This window comes from Ovis aries, chromosome 1, assembly GCF_016772045.2.
Source record: "Ovis aries strain OAR_USU_Benz2616 breed Rambouillet chromosome 1, ARS-UI_Ramb_v3.0, whole genome shotgun sequence".
In the NCBI taxonomy this organism is placed as follows: domain Eukaryota; kingdom Metazoa; phylum Chordata; class Mammalia; order Artiodactyla; family Bovidae; genus Ovis; species Ovis aries.
The window spans coordinates 263,456,174-263,483,234 of NC_056054.1; the positions used below are offsets into that span (position 1 = coordinate 263,456,174).

At 48.4% G+C, this 27,061-nt stretch overlaps 1 protein-coding gene and 1 non-coding gene across 6 annotated transcripts in view; both read left to right on the forward strand.

The window, feature by feature from the left end:
- Positions 1-27,061, forward strand: part of SLC37A1 (solute carrier family 37 member 1) — a 97,905-nt gene that overhangs the window by 888 nt on the left and 69,956 nt on the right. Inside the window, exons 1-2 of one of the 5 annotated variants that reach the window (XM_042237478.1) lie at positions 24,710-24,777; positions 25,430-25,514. The exons of 1 other annotated variant lie outside the window; for it this stretch is intronic. The gene's annotated coding sequence lies outside the window, so the exon portion shown is untranslated. Of the gene's footprint in view, positions 1-8,506; positions 8,565-24,709; positions 25,515-27,061 lie in introns of those variants that run through there. 3 more of the 5 variants (XM_042237480.1, XM_027960771.2, XM_027960779.2) reach the window with 3 other exon arrangements.
- On the forward strand, positions 15,529-15,600 carry TRNAS-GGA (transfer RNA serine (anticodon GGA)). The gene has a single exon. It is a non-coding gene; the product is annotated as a tRNA-Ser (tRNA).

Genomic DNA, 27,061 nt, shown 5'->3' on the forward strand with positions numbered 1-27,061 from the left:
TCAGCTCCAACTCATTAGCAGATACAAGTCTACCCTGATGCCAGTCAGGTTTGACAGCCCTCCTCCATCCCAGATGTGAGACCAGTCTCCTGGGAGTTCCCAGTGGAGCTTGCTCCCTCACACACACGCACGCACATTCACACTCATTCCCACTCTTAAATGGGCCTCTCTTAAGCTTCCCTCCAGTTATCTGACACTCGGTCTGCCCAAGACCCCTCATGATCTCCTTCCCAGTTCCTCTTGTCACCACCCTGATCCAGGCCTTCTTCCTCCCCTTGTTAACTCTGGCAATAGGCTCTGGTTCAGCCTGTTTGTCTCCAGACTTAGGCACTCTTAACCACTTCACCCTCCTCCTCTACTCGGAAACCCACATGCAGACCAGACTGCATGCAGACCGCTGTATTCACTATCTCCATATTCAAATCCCAAGTCATCCTCTCAGCCTTCTGGTCCATCAACACCTTCCTATACTTGTTACATGATTCAGATAAAGCAAACCGTGAAAAAAAAAAATAATAAATAAATAAATAAAGCAAACCGTGAGCACTGTCCCCAGTACATCCTTCACGTCCCCTCCTCTGTGCCTTTGCCTGTGCCAGATGCTTCCCCTGGAAGTCTTCCTTCTGATGGCCTTGCCTATAGCCAGAGCCATTCTTCAAAGACTGGCTAAGGAACCACTTCCAGAAAATGCTCCAAATTCATGATAAGGATGCCCCCGGGGAGGAAGAGGGGGGCAGGGTTGGAGAAAGAGGAAAGGACTTCACCTCTCTGTATCATCTGTCTATTATCTATCTATCCATCTGTCTATCTAGTTTAAAGGTCTGAGCGTGACAATATGCAAAATTTAAAGTAGTGAGTTTTTATTAGTATGTATTAACCATATTTTCTCTGTATTTTTAACTTTTTACTCTATATATTGGACACCTTCCACCTGCAGCTTCTTCTGATCCTTCAAGTGAGTTGTTCTCACTGTCTTTCTGTTAATTCCCATTGTACCTTGAGCCATCTTTATCATACACGCAGGACAAGCTCTGTCTCACGTCACAGTCATCCAGGTGGTTTTCTGATTATTAGACACTCAGGAGCCACACTGCCTTCATCTCTGCCTCCCCACAGCACCTAGAAAAGTGTTTTGCACACAGTGGATGATCAACCAAGCCAGGGAAATCCAGTCCACGTGAGCCTTTAGATTCCCCTGGTGAGATGCAAATATGTTCTTCCTTTATCAGGTATACTTGAAAGCATCTCTATTTTGCATGTGGAAATAAACAAAGACCACCCAGTGAGAGCAAGCAAAGACTTTTATTTGGGGCTTGCTCTAGTAAGACGGTCAGTCATGATCACTTATATTTTGAAAGAGACTAAGAAGCAGGCAGAGAAGTGGGAAAATTTTATATAGGAAAAAAGGTAAGAATGAGAGTATGGGGAAGCTGCTGGAGGGCTCAGGAGAACCCAGGCATCCTATGTGATTGGTGAGGGTAGAAATTCAGCTTTCTCTGATTGGCCCTAAGCTGGAAATGGGGGCAAAAATTAGGTAAACTCTCAGCTATTAATCATGTCCTGGCCATTTGGCGGTGCGTGTGTGCTCAGTCGTGTCTGACTCTTTGTGACCCCGTGGACTGTAGCCCGCCAGGATCCTCTGTCTATGGGATTCTCCAGGCAAGAATACTGGAGTGGTTTTCCATTTCTTCCTCCAGGGGGTCTTCTCTACCCAGAGATCGTCTCCTGTGTCTCCTGCATTGGCAGGCATATTCTTTACCACTGAGTCACCTGGGAAGCCCCATTTGGAGCCTATTGTTAAAGGGGTTCTTGTTTGCTTCTGGATCAGTTAGAAAAGGACTGAGTTCCTGTGGGTCTGGCCTAGAGTAGGGTGGTTTCCTGGGAGGGTTACTGTAGATAGTGGGTTGGTTTCCTGGGCTTGCTGCTGCCAGTTGTGGATCAAACTTCAGTTTTTAATTATGGCTTGGCCACTGTACATTTGTATATCTAATTCTTAATGTGTTTTTGCAAATTATACAAATAACTGTGTTTTATCTTAAATCTAAATATTGCATGGTATTCTTAGTGGCTTTTAAGGTTTAATACCTTCTATAATAATAATATTCCCAATTTTTAATTATTTAAATCTAATACTTTAAAAAATTGATCTGCTGCTGCTGATGCTGCTGCTAAGTCGCGTCAGTCATGTCCGACTCTGTGCAACCCCATAGACGGCATCCCACCAGGCACCCCTGTCCCTGGGATTCTCCAGGCAAGAACATTGGAGTGGGTTGCCATTTCCTTCTCCAGTGCATGAAAGTGAAAAGTGAAAGTGAAGTCACTCAGTCGTGTCCAACTCCCAGCAACCCCAGGGACTGCAGCCCACCAGGCTCCTCCGTCCATGGGATTTTCCAGGCAAGAGAACCGGAGTGGGTCGCCAGTGCCCTCTCCAATGGAGGGAAAACAGGTCTTAGAGTCATCTTCATTTAGTGGAAATATTACTCACCTAGAGCCAAAATGCCCAACTTTAAAGTCTGGGATCCCACAGCCTATTAGCTTTGGTGACCTCAGGGAATTCACCGGTCCTCTGAGCCTCAGTTTCCTATCCTGCTATTCTTGTTCAGTTGCTAAGGTATGTCCAACTCTTTGTGACCCCATGAACTGCAGCACACCAGGCTTCCCTGTCCTTCACTATCTCTCAGAATTTGCTCAAACTCATATCCATTGAGTCACTGATGCCATCCAACCATCTCATCTTCTGTTACCCCCTTCTCCTCTTGCCCCCAATCTTTCCCAGCATCAGGGTCTTTTCCAATGAGTTGGCTCTTCATATCAGGTGGCCAAAGTGTTGGAGCTTCAGCTTCAGCATCAGTCCTTCCAGTGAACATTAGGGTTGATTTCCTTTAGGATTGACTGATTTGATCTCATTGCTGTCCAAGGGACTTTCAAGAGTCTTCTTCAGCACCACAGTTCAAAAGTATCAATTCTTTGACCCTTCTTTATGGGTCATAAAGCCTTTATGGTCGAACTCTCACATCCCTATCCTGTTAACTGAGGGGAATAAACCCTTCCCAACTCAAACAGCTGCCCTGGGGATCAAAGATGACACTTTATTAGCACATTACTTATTATGATAGCTATATAATGCTATCAATAAAGATATTACAAAAGTATCACACATCATTAATAGAAAGTTCTCATACCCACCTCCCCCTAAAGGCATGTTGTGGGATGTTGCTGGGGCAGGAAGCAGTGAGTGAGGAAACACAGAGTTTCATCTAACTGGCAGCATTACAGAGCCCAAACCCATAAAGCAGATATACAAATAATCCCCAGGTCTTCCAGAACACACAGACCTTTCCCTCTGAAACAGCTGCATAATGGAAAGTTGCAGTCTTAACCACATCTCAGACCCAAATCCATCACTCTTAGAAAAACAAAACAATGTACAGGCAAATTAATGCGCAAGACCCTACAATTATATTGTTTGCTAGCTGCAAAGTTAAAAACATTGTAAACACCCCAAATGAACAACATTTCTTGTGGGAAAAAGTGGGGACTTCGGAAGGACCGATGATTGTGATTTTCTTCTTTATATTTGACAGATGCCACATTTAATTCAGTTGACCATGTCTTTCTATAATAAAACATCAAAACATTTTAAATATTAGAAATCTGGAATGAAATGGAAATACAATCAAGAATATGCAACTAGATGTTAACTTTTCCGCACATAAAAAAAAATGTCAGAAATTCAAATTTTCTCTCACAATGCCAGGAAGTAATAATGTTCTGACTGTGCTGGCAGTGTTTGAAGAATTTTATAGGAATTGTCTTATTAAATAATCACTGTCATTTCCCCCTTGTACAGCTAAGGAAAAGAAGCCACAGAGAGGTAAAAGACATTGCTCAAAATCACACAGCCAGTGGGATTCAAACCATGCCATCTGACTCAAGCTATTACTGTTAATCACTATACTCTACTGCCCTCCCCCCAGATCTCTGATTTAAAGGAATAACTATGGTTTTCTGGAAGTGACCTTAACCATCTACCAAGTGGAGAACCACTGGCTCAACGATCCTTTGATTAAAAAAGCCTGAAAGTGGTTTAAACACACCCTGCTCTGGCTCACACCATAAGCAGCTGGATGTCTAGCCATTGAGTTATTAGATCCTAAAACTTACAATTTGATTTATGCCTTAAGCAAATAAGTCAGAGTCCCCCCTGCCCCCCGAAGTCCCTTGTGGCTCTGTTGGTAAAGAATTTGCCTGCAACGCAGGAGACCCAGGTTTGATCCCTGGGTTGGGTAGACCCCCTGGAGAAGGAAAAGGCAACACTCTCCAGTATTGTCTGGAGAATCCCAAGGACAGAGGAGCTTGGGGGACTACAGCCCATGGGTTAACAAGAGTCAGACATGACTTACTGACTAAATCACCAGCATCCCTCAAAAATATCTTTCAGTCAATCTATAGTAATTTCATTACCCTGCAGGTTTAGCAGTTGTCCAAATAAGGTAAAGTGAGGTAAACTTCAGGACTGGCCCCACAGCTTCCTGCAGCAGCAACTAGCCCAGAGATGGCTTCCAGAAAGAAGTTGCTGTCGCTCAGGTCAGGTTGAGAGCCCCACCCACTCTCTCCCTAGGAGAGACCAGAAAAGGCCTCATTAGGTCCATGGGACCCCAGGCAGCCCCAGCCTCTGTGACCCTTCACCCCTAGGTGACAAGCAAGCATTTGGTGATCACAGAAGCAGAGCTTTCCAACTCTGGAGGCCTGCAGAGCGCTCACACAGCAAGACCATCTCTAGGAGTTTCTTCCCAGGAAAAGGGAAGAAGTCCTCTTCTACTTCCTCCCCTGGCCCTGGAGGTACTTCCATAATCCCCCAGCCAACCGGCCCCTCCCATCACCCCCCGGGAGAGGGTTCCCGTCCTCTCCCCTTCCCCCCTCCACCCCGCCCCCACCCCATCCGTGCGCAGATAAGGCCTCCGAGGGAGAAGGGAGGGGCTCGGCGGCGGCGGCGGCGGGGCCTCGGGTGAGTGGAGAAGGCCAGGACCACGGTTTCTCTGAGCTCCGTTCCCCCAGGCAGAAGTTATCTTTTTGCTTTTCTTTAGTATAAATGAGTGCCCCTCCTCTCTCTACCTTCCCTACCCCCAGCGAAAAGGAGTGATAGAAACCCAGTCGAAGGTTCGGCGCTGAGGAGCTGAGAAAGGTGCCTTGTGCTTATAGGGTGGGACTACCCTGGGGGGAGGAAAGTGCCCTGGAGGCCTCCTGGGGGTCCGCTTCCAATCTTCCACACCTTTCTGACTCGCCTCCTACCGGGGTCGGGCTGCCAGGCAGTTGCCATGGCGACTGGCTGAGTCGAGGCCCTTCCCTACTTGAGAGTGCAGTGCTCTGCGAGGCCGCTCTGTAGTGTCGGACTTTGCGACCTCGTGGACTGCAGTCCGCCAGGCTCCTCTGTTCAAGGGACCCTCCGGGCAAGAATACTGCACTGGGTTGCTATTTCCTTCTCCAGGGGATCTTCCCAACCCAGGGATCAAACCCAAGTCTCCCACGCTGTGGGCCGATTTCTTACCGACTGAGCCACCAGGGACCGTGGGCGGCGGAGAAAAGTCCCAGAGGACTGGTGCAAATAGGGTTGGTTCCCTGTTTGTTTACAAACTGCTCAGATAAAAACCACAAACTTTTCAACATAATGAATTCAGGCCCATCTTCACTGTGGAAATGGAAGGTTGTTTATTAAAATACTTGTATTCTTGGGAATTGAACTCCTCAGTTCAGTTCAGTTCAGTCGCTCAGTCTTGTCTGACTCTTTGCAGCCCCATGGCTGCAGAGGCTTTCCTGTCCATCACCAACTCCCGCAGCATGCTCAAACTCATGTCCATCGAGTCAGTGATGGCACCCAACTAACTCATCCTCTGTCGTCCCTTTCTCCTCCTATCTTCAATCTTTCCCAGGATCAGAGTCTTTTCCAATGAGTCAGTTCTTCGCTTCAGGTAGCCATAGTATTGGAGTTTCAGCTTCAGCATCAGTACTTCCAATGATCATTCAGGATGGATTTCTTTTAGGACTGACTGGTTTGATCTCCTTGCAGTCCAAGGGACTCTCAAGAGTCTTCTCCAACACCACAGTTCAAAAGCATCAATTCTTCAGCGCTAAGCTTTCTTTATGGTCTCACATCCATACTTTACATCTACACATGACTACTGGAAAAACCATAACTTTGACTAGATGGACCTTTGTTGGCAAAGTAATGTCTCTGCTTTTTAATATGCTGTCTAGGCTGGTCATAGCTTTTCTTCCAAGGAGCAAGCATCTTTTAATTTCATGGCTACAGTCACCATCTGCCGTGATTTTGGAACCCAAGAAAACTGAACTCCTATATTTAAACAAACACACACTTAGAGGTGTACCTACTGATAGATATAAAAACACAGGCACTGCAATTGCTTTTTTTTTTTTTTTTAATAGAGTCTCTACGGCATTTAGTGGGTAGGAGTCAGACCCAAATTTGAAATCTTAGCTTTGTTTGCTTTTTTCTGAATAAAATGGAGGCAGTAGTTCACTGTCCTTTTAGGGTTGGTGTGAGGTCTAAATAAGATGTTTATAATGAGCTTAGTGTGTGCCCAGCACACAGTAAATCACCTGGTAAATACTAGCTATTATTATTAATAATTACATTGTTGTTGCTCAACAATAATAGTAAATGTTCACTATTATTGTTAATAACTACACTTCGGTTACTCATATATAGAAACAAACACGTTCTGTTCATCAGCAGTTCTCTGGGGACGCTTTGACTCCAGATTATCTTGGTCATTTTCAATTGTGTCTTCCTGGAGAAGCTCAAACTGCCAAACATGGTTCAGCCAGGTAATTGTGACAGTCAGAAGCTACTCTGTTAACAACAGATGATGTTTAATGCTTATATTCAATACCACTAATACCCATAAAGGTGGAAAGAGACAGAAGTTTCTGGAAATACACAGACAAGTAGGTTTCTATGTGTAAGGAGCTCTTTTAACTGTTTGAGGTTGTGTCTCTTATACGAGTACAGCTTCCTGGTGGCTCAGATGGTAGAGAATCTGACTGCCATACTGGAAACCTGGGTTCAATCCATGGCTCAGGAAGATCCCCTGGAGAAGGTAATGGCTACCTACTACAGGACTCTTGCCTGGAAAATCCCATGGACAGAGGAGCCTGGCAGGCTGTAATCTATGATTATCACTCTTATAAGCGTGGCAGTTGACAAGAAGGAAATACAGATCCCTACACAGCTACCCAAGTTATGCAGTTTAATGGAAGGATATTGAGAACACTGTGGTCCAGAGAGGAAATAAATTCTTTTCCACTCAGGTCGTGGGATTATGCAGTAATTCATCACAACCAGACAGGCTAGTAGAGTCAGCCGGGGTGGAGACAGGAAACATCAGGAAGCTGGACAGATATTTCATGTTGGGCTGCAGCTTGAGGATACAGACTGTGCTCCCCTCCCCCACCTGATAGCTGTGCCGGGCACACAGTAAGCCCTCAATTGAAGAAGTTTATCTCAGTGGTGTTAGCTAGCATTTTGCGACAGAGTTGTACTTTATGCAACACTTGGAAAGGAAAGAAAAGTAAAATATATCAATTTTACATTCTTTTTTTCTTCTAGTTCATATCTTGTTTGTTTTTTTAAATTCTCCTTAAATCAGACTTCATTTTCAAGGGGCTCTCTCAGTATATCAGTTATAACTATGACTGAGTGTGTGCTGGGTCCCTAGTCAAATACTAGGGGTTATGAGGAAATGAGGAAAAAAAAAATTACAGGCTCATTTGGGACAAATTTGACATCAATCCATGCTATTAAAAAATTTACTGAAGCTATAATATCTGATGGCTACATGTTAATGCCTTATTCTAAAATGAATGTCCTTCCCGACTAGCAGATAAGAAGGTTGGTTCTGCATCTGATATTACCTGTGACCTTGCTATGACCAGCAGTGATGGTGGTGGAGACCCCATGGGACAAGGGGCTGCACCTTTCAGGGCCAGACGAGTCTCTCCGAGTAAGGAGCAGAGGAGGAGGCTGCAAGCTGAGTGACCTGTCCACACTTCCCAGAATCAGGCTGCCTGACCTGTCGGAGGTCATAAGGGTCAAATAAGATGTCGAGGATGAGAATGCTCCGGAAACGCCAGATGCTGGGGAAATGTAACATGCATGTTTAACTTACCTTTTGAAGTCATCGATTATATAATATTTGATGCATACAGAAGAATACATATTCAGAAATGTCAGTGATGTAACAAAGTCACTCAGTGAACACCTGGGAACCTCTCCCCCAACTAAAGAAATGAATGAAAAAATGAGGCAAATCATAACCCTCTGAGTGCATAGGTCTCTGTCCACACCTCAAATCTGACTCTACTGTAGAATTCAGTTGTATAGGATGAAGGGTTACTGGGCGGTGGGAAGGAACCACTATAAACACTATACTATAAGTATAAGACTATAAACTAAGACTATAAACACCTACTCCGCATTGCCTTCTAGAACTCCAGTCCTGCCCACTCCAGCAGAGTGACTGATCGCTGCTGCTCCCCTGCCTGCTGTAAGTCATTTCTCTTCTCTGCTAATTTTCTGGGCAAAACAGCATCTCAGAGTGCCTTTACTTTGTATTTCCTTGATTATCTGTGGAGATAAGGCCCCTCCCTCCCCCACCCCAGGGCTCCTTCTCCCTCTACATTAGCTATTGCCAACTATTTAGATCACATTTCTCCAGGACACCCTCATGGGTCCTTGTGTGTTATTCCCTTGTTCTCTGAAACACAAGACCCATGTTCTCTACCTGGGGGATAGTTCTTCAGCTTTAATACAGTAATCCCCCTACATACAAATCTTCAAGCTGTGAACTTTCAAAGATGCAAACATGCATTCCATCAGCGTCAGGCGTGAGTGAAACTGCAGCTTGCCCTTTGTCTCCTATTGCTGATGACCCTTCAGCTCTTTAATCTCCCACCTCCTCTCCCTCCTCCAGTCAGTAACTCTTCTTGTCTGTTCACTCAATGCTAGCCCCCATATGTCAGCTGTTGTCCTGGACTACTGTACTTTTCAAGGTACTGTTCTATAATACTAACATTTTTTTCTTTATTTTTTGGTTGTTTCTTTTGTAGATTATTTGTGTGAAAAGTATTATAAATCTATCCCAGTACAGTACTATATAGCTGATTGTGTTCATTGGGTACCTGGGCTGAATTTGTTGTCCTTATGAGCAAACTGGACTGGGAATGGAACTCATTCATACATAGGGGACTTACTGTACCTTCCCTAGATGTCATCTCTGGGGCCGCCTCTCCTCATGGCGAGACGCCTCTCTGGCTCCTTCTGACACCCCTCTGGCTGTGGTTGTTGCCCCCCCCCACCCGCACCCCTGCCTAGTTGTGACTTGTGTTTCTGGGTCAACCTCCCTAGAGGGACCAGGGCCTTGACCCCTGCAGTCTAGCACACAGCCTAGACTTGGGTTATTAAAATTACTAAATGCTCTCAGAAAATTGGGAAAATACAGTAAAGTATAAAGAGGTAAGTAAAGATGACCACTAACCCTGCCTTCCAAGACTTCTTGGATCCTCTGCTTATCCTCCCAGCCTTCTTAATTGGGGATGTATTTGTTTTTAATTGGAGTAGTTTTATTTTTCACTTACGATTATGGGGTGACACACCCAAGTGTCTTCAAAGGTGTTTTCAGGAACAATAGTATTTCATCTTAAAAGTTCCCACCCGTGTCCATGCTCAATCCTGTCTGACTCTTTGTGAGCCCACCAGGCTCCTCTTTCAGTGGAATTTTCCAGGCGGGAATACTGGAGTGGGTTGCCATTTCCTCCTCCAGGGGATTTTCCCGACCCAAGGACTGAACCTGCACCTCTTGTGCTTCCTACATTGGCAGGCAGATTCCTTACCACGGAGTAATGGGGGAGGCATTTCACCTTAGTTCAGTTCACTTCAGTTCATTCATTCAGTCTTGTCCAACTCTTTGTGACTGCATGGACTGCAGTATGGCAGCCTTCCCTGTCCATCACCAACCCCCAGAGCATGCTCAGACTCATGTCCATTGAGTCAGTGATGCCATCCAACCGTCTCATCCTCTGTCGTCCCCTTCTCCTCCTGCCTTCAGTCTTTCCCAGCATCAGGGTCTTTTCCAATCAGTCAGCTCTTCGAATCAGGTGGCCAGAGTATTGGAGTTTCAGCTTCAGTATCAGTCCTTCCAATGAATATTCCCCTCTCCCTCCTCAAAGAGGAGAGTCAGGAGGTGACTAGAGTGAACTATGTCCTAGTGGTCTAGAAAAGGTAGCACCTGGGGGAGCCCGGGGCCAAGCCTTCCAGTGACCAAGTGAGTGCCGAGGTCATCACTGGAAGCTGTGGTGGCAGCTGGCACTGTCACCCCGGGGTGAGCAAGGTGGAGTCAGCTGCGTGGGCAGAGAGCCTCCCCGTGCACAGCCAGACCTTCCCAGGCTCCATGTTGGCTGGGAAAAGATGGGTTTGGTAGAGAGAACATGAGTGCAATTGCCCCTCGGTTTCTGTGGGGAGTTGGGTCTAGAACCCCACCTCCAGCAGATACCAAACTCTAAATATGCTCAAGTTCTTTATATGGTATGCTATTTGCATACAACCCACACTCATCCTCCCATATACTTTATCTCTGTTGCTATTGTTTAGTCCTAAGTCCTGTCCAACTCTTTGCGACCTCATGAACTACAGCACGCCAGGCCTCCCTGTCCTTCACTATCTCTCGGAGTTTGCTCAAATTCATGTCCATTGAGTCAGTGATGTTATCTAACCACCCCATCCTCAGCCTCCCCCTTCTCCTCCTCCTCTCAATCTTTCCTAGCATCAGGGTCTTTTCTAATGAGTTGGCTCTTCACATCATGTGGCCAAAGTATTGAAGCCTCAGCTTCAGCATCAGTCCTTCCAATGAATATTCAGGCTTGGTTTCCTTTAGGTTTGACTGGTTGGGTCTCCTTGCAGCCCAAGGGACTATCAAGAGTCTTCTCTAACACCACAGTTCAAAAGCTTCAGTTCTTTAGCATCCAGCCTTCCTTATGGTCTAACTCCTGCATCCAACGTGACTACTGGGAAAACCATATCTTTGATTCTACTGACCTTTGTTGGCAAAGTGATGTGTCTGCTTTTTAATACGCTGTCTAAGTTTGTCATATCTTTCCTTCCAAGGAACAAGCATCTTCTAATTTCATGGCTACAGTCACCATCTGCAGTGATTTTGGAGCCCAGGAAAATAAAGTCTGTCACTGCTTCCACTTTTCCCCATCTATTTGCTATGAAGTAATGGGACCAAATGCCATTATCTTAGTTTTTTGAATGTTGATTTTCCAGTCAGCTTTTTCACTCTCCTCTTTCACCTTCTTCAAGAGGCTCTTTAGTTCCCCATCACTTTCTGCCATTAAAGTGCTATCATCCAGATATCTGGAGGTTGTTGGTATTTCTCCCGGCAGTCTTGATTCCAGGTTGTGATTCATCCAGTCTGGCATTTCACATGATATTCTCTGCACATAAGTTAAATAAGCAGGGTGATCCTTTCCCAATTTTGAAGTAGTCCGTTGTTCCATGTCCAATTCTAACTGTTGCTTCTTTACCCGAATACAGGTTTCTCAAGAACCAGGTAAGGTGATCTGGTATTCCCATCTTTTTAAGAATTTTCAAAAAAAAGAAAAAAAGAATTCTTCAGTTTGTTGTGATTCATACTGTCAAAGCCATTTGCATAGTCAGTAAAAGAGAAGTAGATGTTTTTCCGAAATTCTGTTGTTTTCTCTATGATCCAATGGATGTTGGCGATTTCATCTCTGGTTCCTCTGCCTTTTCTGAACCCAGCTTGTACATTTGGAAGTTCTCGGTTCACATAGTGTTGAAGCCTAGCCTGAAGTCAGGTTATCTCTAGATGACTTCTAACACCTAATACAATGTCAGTGCTGTGTCAATGGTTGTTGATGTGTAACAAATTCAAGTGTTGTGTCTTGGACCTTTCTTGAATTTTTTAAAAAATATTTTTAATGTTTTCCATCCACTGGTTGGTTGAATCTATAGATGCAGAATCCAGAGGTGAATAGGGCCACTGTAGCCACATTCTCCCACCAGGCTGTTAACATATTGTTTCAAATAAAAGTACCCCCTCTTCATAAATCACCAAATACAGGCCCAGAGGGAAATTTAAAGTTCAACCCTGTGATTTATAACACATAATTTACCAAACCACACCTCGACTGAAAAGTGTCAAGCTTTGTGGAAGACCTCATAAAAAGATTCCAACTCGCAGATTTCCCTGGTGGTCCAGTGGTTAAGGCTTCACCTTCCCATGTGAAGGTCACAGGTTTAATCCCTGGCTGGAGGCTAAGGTCCCCCATGCCTTGGGATAAAAACACCAAAACATAAAAACACAGAAGCAATACTGTAACAAATCCAATAAAGACTTTAAGATGATCCACATCAAAAAAAAATCTTAAAAAAAAAAGATTCCAACTTTCTTATCCTGTTTATCTGCACTAGCTCAGCTAGAGGGTGGGGGGCGGGGGGAGCATGGTAAGACTCCACTCCTTTGTTGATGAGCCAGATTCCTGTTTTCCTCTCCCTGACCTACTACCTACCTATAGGCTTAAAACTAGGAGGAATTACAACAGACAGGTTAGCCCTGGGGTGGGGCTGGGGGGTTCCTGGCTGAAAGCATAGGTCAGTGCAAATATCCAGCAGCCCCTGTGGAGCCAGGGTCTGGCTATTCCCAGGGCTCTCAGGCATTTTCCAGGGACCACTCCCCTTATTACAGCACAGAAAAAAAGCAAGAAACATCACCGGGGGCTGGGAGCAGGGACATTTGACCCTGTCTTACACAGGCAGTTTGCCGAGGGCCACCCTTGCAAATGGGCAGGTGCCTCAGTGTTAGATGTTATCACAGGACAGCTCAGACAGTAAAGAATCTGCCTGCCAGGGCAGGACATGCGAATTTGATCCCTGGGTTGGGAAGATCCCCTGGAGAAGGGATCGACTACCTACTCCAGTATTCTTGCCTGGAGAATCCCATGGACAGAGGAGCCTGGCGGGCTTCAGTCCGTGGGGTCACAAAGAGTCATTCATGACTGAGTGACTAAAACACACACCCTTGCAAATGGGCAGGTGCCTCCATGTTAGGTGTTATCACAGGATTTGCAAAGCTACTCTCCGCAAAATGTGTGAAACGCAGGATGTGAAAGTTGCTTAGTCATGTCCGACTCTTTGCAACCCCATGAGGATACAGTCCATGGAATTCTCCAGGCCAGACTACTGGAGTGGGTAGCCTTTCCCTTCTCCAGCGGATCTTCCCAACCCAGGGATCGAACCGAGGTCTCCCGCATTGCAGGCAGATTCTTTACCAGCTGAACCACAGTATCATGAGGTCTAAAATCCTATCACTAATGAGTCATGGCCTAGGCTAAGCATGTGTGTGTGTGCCTTCTATCTTTTTATTTTTACGTTAATTTTATTATTATTACTATTCCATTTGAAAAAAACATGGCTTGGTCCTTTTTGTGCCTCTTCTCGCAGCCCAGAGGCAGCAACTCTCCACTCTGACCCTTTTCTCTGTTTCTAAAGAAACTATGAGTTCCCTGAGATTGTTCTGTCCAGCTTAGACCTCTTCTCAGCACTCTTGTTTTGGAGCTGAGCTCAGTCTCTGATATTCCCTAAGAATGTTTCTAAATACTGTTAAACCCCGCTGCCTGGGCCCTTCCCATCGCAGATGAGCGGCTCGGATGGGGACAGAGTGAGTCAGCTAGGGTTGAGTCAAGAGAATGGCAGCTTGCAGCACCCCAAGGCCTGGCCTTCTTTTTATTTATTTATCTTTGTCTGTGCTGGGTCTTCGTTACTGCTCAGACTTTGTCTAGCTGCGGAGAGCGAGGGCTACTCTAATTGCAGTGCCAGGCTTCTCACCCCAGTGGCTCCTTTCGTTGCCTGGCACGGGATCCCGACTGAAGGACGTCAGCAGGTGCAGCTGCTTGGCTGTAGCGCACAGGCTCAGTGATTGTGATGCCATGGCTTAGGCGCTATGAGCCTTGTGGGATCAGGGATCGAATCTGTGTCTGCTGCGTTGGCGGGTGAATTCTTCACCACTGAGCCACCAGGGAAGCCTGAAGGCCTGGCCTTCTTCTCTCTGGGCCCCCAGGGACCTAGCAGGCCTGCTTCTCCATCCTTGGTGGGACCACAACTCCTTGGCATGTGGACTCTTGTCTGCCTACAACACAGGACGTGCTTCTAGTGGGAGGCTTTTCATTCTGTTCTTTACCAACAACATTAGTAACTGAACCAAAAGCCTCCCTGGTGCACTGGTTGACCACCCCATACTGCTAGAATTCTTGCTTTTTGATCAGTAGAGATAAAACGAGATGCCTTCACAGTAAGTAAACATGTTCTGATGTTACCTTTCCTTATCTCTCCAATAATATTTCATGCTTTCTTTCCATGCCTCGAAGCTGGAGGCATTTTCTTGTGTTCTGAAGCCCAGGTTCCTCAAGGTTCCCTGCTGGGGCCCTCACCCACCTCTGCCCTCCCCAGGCAATGTCTGCCCTCTCTGGATTTGCACCTGCCATGCCTCGTGGTTTCCCTGCAGAGACAGAGCTTCTTGGTGGAAGGTCCTTTTTTTTTTTTTTTTCCTCTGTCTTATTTCTCATGGCAATCCCTGCTTCTACATAGAGCTCATTGTGCATGTAGTTCAGTTCAGTAGTTCAGTCATGTCCAACTTTTTGTGACCCCATGGACTGCAGCACACCAAGCTTTCCAGTCTATCACCAACTCCCAGAGCTTGCTCAAACTCATGTCCATTGAGTCAGTGATGCCATCCAACCATCTCATCCTCTGTCACCCCCTTCTGTTCCTGCCTTCAATCGTTCCCAGCATCAGGGTCTCTTCCAATGAGTCAATTCTTCACATCAGGTGTCCAAAGTATTGGAGTTTCAGCTTCAGAAATTCCTTTAGAATTGAATGGTTTGATCTCCTTGCAGTCCAAGGGACTCTCAAGAATCTTCTCTAACACCACAGTTCAAAAGCATCAGTTCTTCAGAGCTCAGGTTTCTTTATGGTCCAATTCTCACATCCATACATGACTACTGTACAAACCATAGCTTTGACTAGACAGACTTTGTTGGCAAAGTAATGTCTCTGCTTTTAATATGCTGTCTAGGTTGGTCATAGCTTTTCTTCCAAGCAGTAAACATCTTTTAATTTCATGGCTGCAGTCACCATCTGCAGTGATTTTGGAGCTCCCAAAAATAAAGTCCGTAACTGTTTCCATTGTTTCCCTGTCTATTTCCCAGGAAGTGATGGAACTGGATGCCATGACCTTCATTTTCTGAATGTTGTGTTTTAAGCCAAGTTTTCCACTCTCCTCTTTCACTTTCATCAAGAGGCTCTTCAGCTCCTCTTTGCTTTCTGCCATAAGAGTGGTGTCACTGCATATCTGAGGTTCTTGACATTTCTCCTGGCAATCTCAATTCCAGCTTGTGCTTCATCCACTCTGGCATTTCACATGATGTACTCAGGCTTCCCTGGTGGCTCAGAGGTTAAAGCATCTGCCTGGAATGCTGGAGACCCAGGTTCGATCCCTGGGTTGGGAAGATCCCCTGGAGAAGGAAATGGCAACCCACTCCAGTACTCTTGCCTGGAGAATCCCATGGAGGGAGGAGGCTGGTAGGCTACGGTCCATGGGGTCGCAAAGAGTTGGACACGACTGAGCAATTTCACATTTCACACTCTGCATATAAGTTAGATAAGCAGGGTGACAACATACAGCCTTGACATACTCCTTGCCCAATTTGGAACCAGTCCGTTGTTCCATGTCCAGTTCTAACTTTTGCTTCTTGACCTGCATACCGATTTCTCAGGAGGCAGGTAAGGTGGTCTGGTATTCCCATCTCTTTCAGAATTTTCCACAATTTGCTGTGATCCACACAGTTAAGGGCTTTACCATAGTCAATAAAGCAGAAGTAGATGTTTTTTCTGGAACTCTCTTTCTTTTCCATGATCCAGCAGATGTTGGCAATTTGATCTCTGGTTCCTCTTCCTTTTCTAAATCCAGCTTGAACATCTGGAAGTTCACTGTTCATGTACTGTTGAAGCCTGGCTTGGAGAATTTTGAGCATTACTTTGCTAGTGTGAGATGAGTGCAGTTGTGCAATAGTTTGAACATTCTTTGGCATTGCCTTTCTTTGGGATTGGCATGAAAACTGCCCTTTTCCAGTCCTGTGGCCACTGCTGAGTTTTCCAAATTTGCTGGCATATTGAGTGCGACACTCTCACAGCATAGTCTTTTAGGATTTGAAATAGCTCAGCTGGAATTCCACTGCTCCACTAGCTTTGTTCATAGTGATACTTCCTAAGTCCCACCTGACTTTGGACTCCAGGATGTCTGGCTTGGTGATTGGTTATCTGGGTCATTAAGATATTTTTGTATCGCTCTTCTGTGTATTCTTGCCATCTCTTCTTAATATCTTCTGCTTCTGTTAGGTCCATATCGTTTCTGTCCTTTATTTTGCCCATCTTTGCATGAAATGTTCCCTTGGTATCTCTAATTTCTTGAAGAGATTGCTAGTCTTTCCCATTCTGTTGTTTTCCTCTATTTCTTTGCATTGATCACTGAGGAAGGCTTTCTTATATCTTCTTGCTATTCTTTAGGACTCTGTATTCAGATAGGTATATCTTCTCTTTTCTCTTTTGCCTTTCACTTCTCTTCTTTTCTCAGCTGTTTGTAAGTAAGTAAGTGTCAGTCGCTCAGTCGTGCCAGACTCTTTGTGATCCCATGGACTGCAGCCTACCAGGCTCCGGTGTCCGTGAGATTTTCCAGGCAAGGATACTGGAGGGGGTTGCCATTTCCTTCTCCAGGGGATCTTTCCGACCCAGGGATTGAACCAGGGTCTCCTGCACTGCAGGCAGATTCTTTACCAACTGAGCTACAAGGGAGGCCCTACAAGGGAAGCTGTTTGTAAGTCCGTCTCAGATAGCCATTTTGCCTTTTTGCATTTCTTTTTCTTGGGGATGGTCTTGATCACTGCCTCCTGTACGATGTCCTGAACCTCTGTCCATAGTTCTTCAGGTAAACAGTAGGTGCTCATTTTTGGTGCCTCTCTCACATGGATGACCCCACCTTCCAGCAGGGTTGAAATTGCCTCTTTCTTAAGAGCAGGAGAAAGGGGTGAATGTTCCCTGTGAATAGAGGGTGGTGAAAGCCGAGCCTTCCACGTGGAGCTGTCCACTGCTATGTCCTCTCTCCATGCCACTGGACTCTTGGACACATTGGCACTGCCTCACAGACTGGCACCAAGAGATGTTCATGACTTTCCTTCTGATTTCCCAGCTGCATCTGCTGTCCCCTCCCCAAGGTTCCCAGAGGTTTCCCTGAACTCTCTGGATGTCCCCCCAGACGCCTCCCTCTTCACTTTCACAACTGACTCCTTTCGGTGACAAAGGGAATGGGGGTAAGACTCCACCCCACATGCCCTCTCACCTGCAGGGGGACTGCACTCTGCTCCTGCCCTTCTCCTTCACCCCTTCTCCAGCCCGAGGCTCATTCCTCCTCACATACTCTGGATTCCTGGTCTTTCTTCCTGGAGTGGGACTTGTGTCATTCAAGCTTGGAGCTCCCTTTCCTGCCCACCCCCACCTTCCCTTCTGGCTGCTCCAGGACCTGGCCTCCTGGGGGAGGGGCTGACTCCAGTCTGGGCGGGATATGCGTGAGACGAGCTTCCTAGGACAGTGTGTCACCCTATAAAACCAAGTGCGTGGATCACAGCAGAAGGACCCAGGAGTCAGTTAGAAGAGGCTCCCACTGGCCAAGGACTGGGCAACGTGGTCCAGTGAGATTCAGGGAGGAGAGTAACAAAGGCAGTGGATGCAAACACAGCGACGGTGGCTCCGCCCACTAATGCTGAGCATGAAAACGCAGAGCACAGAAGACTCATGGCTCACTTTTGAAGAATACTAGAAAATCAGCTCATTATCTGGGCAACTGATGAATAAGGAATTTCACACATATCCTGCCTCTCCTATATGAACTGTGCCTCAGAGTTAACGGAATAATTGAATGACTGATGAGGGGACATTTCTCTTTATATATATATATATATATAAAATATATAATTATATTTATATAATTTTACTTCTGTATTGTTTACTGAGCTGGGTCTTCGTTGCTGCCCAGGCTTTCTCCAGCTGTGCTGAGCAGGGTTTACTCTTCATTGCAGTGCAGGGGCTTACTGCACAGGCTCTAGGGCACGCGGGCATCAGTAGCTGCGGCCCACAGGCTCTTTAGTTGTGGTTCCCCGGCTCTAGAGTGCGGGCTCAGTAGTCTTGGCACGTGGGCTTACTTGATCCACAGTATATGGGATCTTCCTAGACCAGGGATTGAACCCGTGTCTCCTGCATTGGTAGTCAGATTATTTACCACTGAGCCACCAGGGAAACCCCAGCGGAGGTGTTTCTTTTTATAGAAGTATGCCAGCAAATAAAAAGGAAACAATGGAATTCTGATGTCAGCATCTCACAAGTATGGATTCTATCTCTAATGAAGTAATGAGTTTAGCTGCTGCTGCTGAGTCACTTCAGTTGTGTCCGACTCTGTGTGACCCTGTAGATAGCAGCCCACCAGGCTCCCCCGTCCCTGGGATTCTCCAGGCAAGAACACTGGAGTGGGTTGCCATTTCCTTCTCCAGTGCATGAAAGTGAAAAGTGAAAGTGAAGTCACTCAGTCGTGTCCCACTCTTCGCGACCCCATGGACTGCAGCCTACTAGGCTCCTCCATCCCTGGGATTTGCCAGGCAAGAGTACTGGAGTGGGGTGCCATTGCCATCTCCAGAATTTAGGTGAGGCATGTCTAATACCGCAGAGGATGACCCAATGCTCGGTGCCTCTCTGCCTTGAATCAACTGGAATATGATCAGACCTCGAGACTTCATTGCCAGTTTCAGGAAATACAAAGGAAATGCACAAAGAATGAGTTTGATCATGTCATAAAGGGAGTCAGCACAGCACACAGTGTAGGAAGCTCCACAAGAAGAAGGGCCCAGCCTCCATGATGACAGCAACAAATGGCTCAGGACAAAGACAGAGGGCAGTCTCCAGATGGAGAGACCTAGAGATATGTCAGACGATACGCGGGTGGGCTGTTCGGGTCCCCACCTGAAAGTGAACTCAGAGCATGAGACCATTTACAGGACACTCAGGGGAGTGAAAGCATGGTCTGGGCAGTGGATGCTGCTACGGGATTATTCTTGCTTGGGGGAGCCATGATGATGGTAAAGTAGTTATGCTTAAAAACGTATCTTTTAGAAATATACACTGAAATTGTACAGGTGAAATATAATGTCTGGGATTTCCTGCAAAATAATCCTGGGGCAGGAAGTGGGTCAAGACAGGAAACAAAATTGGCCATTCATTGATGGGGCTTTGTTATGTTATCTCCATCTATGCTTGAAAATGTCCACACATTTAAAACATATCCCTTCTCCTCCCTAAGTCCCTCTCCAGCATTGGGCCTTTCCTTTCTCAGTACAGCCAACCTTCCTGGAATGGTTTTCTGCTCCATGCTGTCTCCTCTTCCACACCCACCCCGCCCCACACCCATGGAAACCTCAGTTATCCCCATCCAGGTGAAGTCAGAAGAACCCGACTTCTTCGCAGCCTCCAGTGTCACCCTCGGGCTTCCTGGACATCACTGTCTTCTGGCTTTTCCCTCTGCTCCATCCTCAGCTTCCAGCCTGTCTCTGTGCCTGGCCCATAGGTGTTGGCAAGCTCTCTTCCCTCCTGGTTGTCTACACCCACATCGCTCGCCAGCCTAGGTTTCTTCCACAGACTCCAGATATGCATGTCCAACTCCAGTCAACATCCCCACTGAATGGTCCTTCAGGAACCGATCGCTCAACAAACGTAAACTAATTCCCTGTCCCCGCCTCCGCCCCTCAAGTCTGTCCTCTGTTCCCTCTCTCTGTGAAGATGCCACCATCCATGTAACTGCCCAGGTCCAACAGTTGGCTGTCACCCACCTCCTCCTCATTTGCCTCCTTTCTCTCACCTCTTAGACCTTCCTTCCATCTGCGCTCCCAGACAGCTGCCATCACAGCACAGATTGCTGCCCGAGTCCTCAGCCTTCCCCTCTCACTCGCCCTGCTCATCCCTACTCCCCAGTCAGCCTGTCTTAGAGGCTTCTGCCCTGCAGTGCTCCCTCTGCACAGACTTCTTTTCTCCAAGCTCTAGGCCAACTCCTAGTGTGCTCCTGACATGTCACCTCCTGTGATCACCAAGTCTGGGTCAGGCAACCCGCTTTGGCACCCATGTCCCCTGTTGGACTTCCCAGGTGGCACAGTGTTAAAGAATCTGCCCACCAATACAGGAGACTCAGGTTCGGTCCCTGGGTCAGGAAGATCCCCTGGAGGAGGAAATGGCAACCCACTCCAGTATTCTTGCCTGGGAAGTCCCATGGACAGAGGAGTCTGGTGGGCTACAGTCTATGGGGTCACAAAGTGTCAGACAAGACTTAGCAACTAAACAGCAACAACAGTATCTCTTATTATAACATGAGTCGGTGTTGTGCCCTGACATCTCCACTAGCTGGAAGCTCTTGGCAAGGAAAGGACCACATCTGTCCCATGGTGCACTGTGTCCAGGGGGCTCCCTGGCTTCCGTCCCCTCCCAGGTCAGGCAGTGGGAGGTCCGGAGCGGAGCTGGGGCTGCGGATTCCCTGAATCTTTCCGCCGCTACTCCTCTGCTAAAGTCCCTCTCAGTCCAACAAGTCCCTCTGCAGCCTCAGCGCCCTGGATCCCAGTGACAGCCCACTCCCCTGACTTCCGCGGACCTCAGGTGCCAACTTCCTGATGCTGCTCACCTGGGAGTGCCCTCCCTAGCACTGTTCAGGCTTATGTAGAACTTTATAGCCTTGTTCTGTGTTAAATAATGTTCCCCCTTTGCCCTGCTCCACCCCACAAATTCGTGTTCTTCCTTGAAGCTCTGAATGTGGCCTTGGTGAAAACAGGATCACTGCAGATATAATGAGTTTAGTTGAAGTCTTCCTGGAGTTGGGAGTATAAACCCAGCATAACTGGTGTCCTTAGCAGAGGGAAAGAGAGATACAGACAGAGGGAGAAAAGACAATGTGAATGCAGACGAGCCGGGAGAAGGTGAAAACAGAGGCTGATGAGAGCCATGTAGCTACAAGAAGGCGGTGGCAGCCCTCTCCAGTGCTCTTGCCTGGAGAATCCCATAGACAGAGGAACCTGGAAAGCTACAGTCCATGGGGCTGCGAAGAGTTGGCACGACTGAGCAGCTAACACAGACACACACACCCCGACAAGGTCAAAAACACCTGGGATGGTCAGTGACACCAGAAGCTGACAGAAAGACGTGAAACAGAAACTTCCCTGGAGACTTTGGCGGGAGCACAGCACTGCTGACATCTTTCTTCTTTTTATCAGATTTTTTTTTCTTAATGTGGGCCATATTTAAAGTTTTTGTTGAATTTGTTGCAATATTGGTTTTGTTTTTATGTGGTTTTTTTTTTTCTTTTGGCTGAGAGGCATGTGTGATCTTAGCCCCCTGGCCAGGAATCAAGCCTGCACCGCATGCACTGGGAGGTGACGTCTTAACCACCAGACCGCCAGGGAAGTCCCCTGCCCACATCTTGAGCTCGGCCTTTTGGCCCCCAGAACCGAGAGACCGTAAATGTCTGTTATCTTAAGTCACCCAGTTTGAGGTCCTTTGTTATGGTCACCCCAGGAAATGAACCTGCGTCCTCCCTCATGCTCACATCAGCTTCTCTCTGAGAGGAACAGCCTGTTCCTGCCACACGCCTTTGCTCTATGAATCCTGGGAAAGCAAGGCCCCTGTTGACTGAGGCCCCCGTGCCTGGCTCGGGACTGGCTCCAGCAGGCACCCAAGACATGTCTGTTGGATCAGAGTGTTTGTACCTCTCACTGGGTCTGTTTCTCTTTTTCTGAAATAAAATCAAAATAAACTCGAACTCGACATGCAAGTTTGAGGTTAAAAGCCGAGGGCCACCCAGGCAGGTGTGTTCAGAGGCAGCCCCATGTCTGGGCACCCTGGGCTCATCTCTCTGGAAGCCCGGCCATCAGCTCTAGCACCGGCGGCCCACAGGCACTACGGTCCTGACCCATATGCTTCGTCATGAGCTTGAAATGCTGGATGTGAAATGTCAACTGGGCTGGAAATTTATTTGTTGATTTACATAAGAAATGTCAACAAGTTGAAAGAAAAGGAAGAGTGTCAGATTCTTAAATATAATTTCAACTTTGGGGAAATGTGTGTGATTGTAAAAAAGACTTTTAGGTGATCACCTACTTTAACCAAGAAAGTGGCCCTGTGGTAACATCCCAGCTTGTCTCCCGTCCTGAGCTTACATGCAGCCACGTCAAGCATAAGACCTGGTATGCCCACTGGAGCAATTACATGTTGTCATTTCAAAATGTGAACTGTTTATTTGGAACTTTCATACAAATTTACTGTCTCCCTAATACTTTTCAAATGTTTCTTACAATCATACAAAATATTAATGTAAAAACCATATTTTGTTAAATATTACTATTTTGATCTTTGTAAAATTAATAGGGCTTTCCTGGTGGCTAAGTGGTAAGAATCCGCCTGCCAGTGCAGGAGATGCAAGAGTTGCATGTTCGATCCCTGGGTTTGGAAGATCCCCCAGAGAAGGAAATGGCAACCAGCTCCCGTATTCTTGCCTGGGAAATTCCATGGACAGAGGAACCTGGTGGGCCACAGTCCACGGAGTTACAAGAGTTAGACACGACTGAGTGACTAAAACAACAACCGCAAAATTGATAGATGAATATTTCTGGCAAATATTATACAGACCAGCTCAGGTGCCTCTGGTTTTCCCTGGTGTGCCACACAAGCGTCATCGCTTTCTAGGTGAGAAATGGTGTAGAAACGGAGGGGCTCCCTGTGCTGAGTCCTCCCGCATCTTTTCATGCTGTTGGCGAACATGGATGAGGCCTTCTGAGTTGGGCAGGACCCTGAGAATCCCTTGGTCCCAGGCTAGGGGCCAGGAGACAGGTTTAGAAATAACCAGTACTATAGTGTTCATTGTGATAGATAAGTCAGGACCCAGAGGTTTCCGTAGCACCCTGGGAAAGCAGTAAACAGACAAATACTTGATCTGGGTCTTGAAGTTTGAGCTCACTAGAAAAGGCTGGCCTGGAGGGCCAAGGCAGAAATAGCAACTTGATGTGTGAGAAAGTCTTGGAAACTGAAGAACAGTCTGAGCTTTGGTCTTGGAGTCATGAGTGGGTTTGGGTCTTGCTTTCTAGCTAGTAAGGACTGGGGCTCGTTCCTGATCCAAACGGGGGTCTTGAAAGGGTTTTCTCAGGAACGCCAGGGTCCAGTCTGCTTTGGGAGGGCAGTTTGAGGTACTGGAGAAGTGGATTTGGGGAGGGAGGGCTTGCTTGGAGGCTGGGAGCCTGGGGAGCCCTGAGCAGAGCCCTGGGCAGGTGAGAGTGCAAGGTGACTTGGAGGGACGGGGAAGCCAGGCTGGGCAGGCTTGAATCCGCAGGAATGGGGAGTTAGGGAAGGGAGGAGACCTGTCTGAGAGAGGAGGTCTGGGGAAAAACAGACCTCACCAAGGGGAGGCAGGAATCAGGAGACGGGCCGCCTCCCTTGCAGGGTGAGCAGCTGCCGTCCTGTGGCTGAAGCGCAGGCCTCAGTGAAGTGGCAGTTCTCCTTCCCACATGGAGGAGGCGTCTCAAAAGCCAACAGAGCTGGGGTATTTGACACCCAGTTCAGCCAGGGGGAAAGAATGGCATGGTGTCCCCCAGGCACAGCAGGGCCCCTGAGACCCTGGGTGGGTCTCCCGAGACTCAGGTGGGTGCTTGCCCAGAGGCCACAAGGCCCTGGGCCCTCTGTCTCCTACAGACTTCTCCGGCATTTACGGCCAGGTGTTGAATTTATTTTAGCTTCAAGCATAATTTAACCATGCGGACACTTCTGCCTGGAGTTTCTTTTCTGTCTCACGGGGCCCTTCCCGGGAGCTGCTTTCCTGGGAGCAGGCACCTGGGCTGAGTTTGGATGCCATGTGTCCACCCTGGGTGCTCTGTGGGTCCCGGAGGAAAATAATCAGGCTTGGGCGGGGAGGGGCGGTGCCAAGCGTCGGGATTAGGAGAGGGGATGTCTGCACAGGGGAGGTTGGTCTAGAGCAGGTGACTGAGAGCAGGTGAGGTGAGCCACGTGTCACACTTACACAGGTGTGATCAAAGATGGGTCAACGAAGCTATCATGGGCCCCGTTTTCATTTAATACAACGTCAGTCTGAGTCTGACTCCTGAGAGGAGATAATAGGAATAATGTTGGGGGCAGGTGGCAGCGGCAAGGCTGCCCCTTTAGTGCCATCCTTCCTTGGAAGCCGCGCTCTGGGTGGGACCTGCCTTGAGGACAAAGCGCCCTTGGGGAACGCCTCTTCGGCAGTGGGAACTCAAGCCCGGTCGCGCGCAGGCAGGTGCTGGCGGACCCGGGGCCGCGGGGAGGACTCCTGCGCGGCGATGCCCCGGGCTCCGCGTGGGGGCGCCCCGCCCGCAGTCCCCGGGCTATCAGGGCCCCCGGGCGGCTCCGGGGCCGGGGGAGGACGGGAGGAGGATGAGGCGGAGGGGAGGGGCCCGAGCCGGCGCCCCGCGGTCGCTGAAAGTGAAAGGGCCGCCGGGGCCTCCGCGCCGCCCCAGGAAGTCGCGACAGGAAGCGCCCGCGGCGGCGGGGCCGGGCGGCGGGGCGCGGGCCTGGGGGCGCAGGTGAGGCGTGGGGACCCGGACCGGGCGGCGAGAGGGTTTGCGATGCGCGGACCCCTGCCCACCGCCCGCGCCGGCCGGGCCTGGGGACTCGGGCGCCGGGGCGAGCGACACCTGCCAGCGCTGGCGACGCGCGGAGAGCCGGGGTCCCTGCGCCGGGCGCGCGTCTTTGTGCTCGTCCCGGGCCGGGCGCGCCCCGGGCCCAGGGCGGCGGATGCAGCCGGGCGGGGGTGGGTCTAGGAGATCACCCGGGCGCCCCGGGACCCGGGGGCGGAGGCGCGGAGCCGGTGCCGGGCCGGCAGCCGCCCATCGGAGCTCCGGGCGCGGGCGAGCCGAGCCGTCCTCCCGGACTCCTCCCGGGCCGCCGGGCCGCGGTGACAGCTCTGCCGGGGGTCGGGCGGGGAGCAGGGCGCGGGGCAGTCGCGCGGCGGAGACGGGGGCGTGCCCGCCTGTCCTCCTCCGGGACCGACCGCGGGGAGGAGCCGGCGCCCGCACCCGGGGCCTTCGGGTTGTTTGTCTGTGAGCGGCTAGTCCCCAGAGCCCGGAGCCTCCGGGAGTGATTTACAGGACTCAGAGCCCCGGAAAGTCACCCGGCCTCGAGGCAACGACCTTCTGGCTTATTTTTCCTCCTGCCCCCACCCTCCTGCCGTCCCAGCCTCCGCAGCCGCCGTGCTGATCCCGGTGACCTGGCCACCCGGGACTGCGACCCCAGTGTTGGAGGCCCCTCGCCCCACCGTCAGGTTTGAATTTCTCTAGCCCGTCTTTCCTTTCCTCTCCGTGAGCTGCCTACCTAGAGAGTGCCCACCTGCCCTCGAATTTCAATCGTCTAAGGATGTCTGAGTTGGTAGCTAGATTAAATTTCCCCCATTGCTCCTTCTTTAAGGCCTTTTAAAATCAACCTTGAGAACCCAGGACTGGAGACCCCCAGAGTCTTACCACATGGTTTTGGAAGCGCCTTTGCAGGTTCTGTGTTGTGCAGACCACCTGGGGTGCTGCTTGTTGGTGGGAGAAAGCGATCGAGATGGAGGGTTCGCATTTGTGAAGCCCAGGAAAGAGATACTGGCTATTGTCATTAATCTTTACTATTGCTGACAGCCTAAAGCACAGACCATAGAAAGTGTTTTCTCTGGAAAGCAAGTTTCCCTCACTCATTCTCTTTCTCTCCCTCATAAAAGAAGGATGTATGAAAACTTGTTTGCCTTAAAATAAGACCCAGCTTAAAAGCTTTGCCTTTAGGTAGATTATTTAAGGTATGCATGGTATTGCTTTGACTACTGACAACAGAGCTTCAGTTGTGGGAAGACCCTTTCTGTGTTATTCTCTTCATTGCTTGCCTTTGAGTCTCTTTTTTTACCTCCAGTGAGTACACAGGACTCTTCCCCAAATGGTGAGGCCAAAGGCAGAGCTCCAGAATTCATATTGCCTTCAGGTCATTCCATTTCATAGTTTTACAGTTTATAGACTAAGCTGGGCTCTTTCACATGATGGGTATAAAAACATGCTTTGTGGATTGTAACAGAGATGCTGTGGTGGGGTGCTTCTGAAGTTGTTATCTTTGAAACTGGATATTCTTACACTTTTCCCTGCTGTGGTGGTGTGAGTTCCAGGTGTCTATTAAGAGCCATTTTTTTAAAAAAGTGCATGTTCTTTTTATGTACTTGGGTTATGTGTCAAAAACAAGGCTTAAACCAAGTGATTAGCTCCAGTTCTGCTGTTCTCTCTTTGGAGGGGACCTGCCCAGAGGAAGCAAGGGGGGAGGGGATTGAGGGAAACTGGACCAACCTGAATTTGCCCCAGGTGTCCAGCGCCCCAGGCCAGCCTCTGGGCCAGCCATGGGGCTGGCAGGAGAGCACAGAGTTGTCAGCGGTGTCCTCGGAGCTCTTGACCAGCCCTCGCTGGAATGATCATTGGTCACCGGTCAGACTTTGGAGGAAAGGGCCTAATTAAATCAAGCTCTTAACGTCCAACATGTAAAATCACTATGTTTACACATCTTAATTGCACCGACGGTGAGAATTTATAGCACTGGAGTTCACCCATTTTATAGGAGGAGGAAAAACCATGGTTTTCAAAGGAAATCCAGATTTTTTTTTTCCTGCTGATTTTTCCAATGTCTTCTGGATTTTGTTTTAAAATTCCAAGTTTTACCAGCCTTGAATTGAGGTTGATGAATTAGTTGATGTGTTCGTATATGCTTAGTCTCTCAGTCTTATGTGACTCTTTGCTACCCTTTGGACTGTAGCCCGATCGGCTCCTCTGTCCATGGGATTTTCCAGGCAAGAATGCT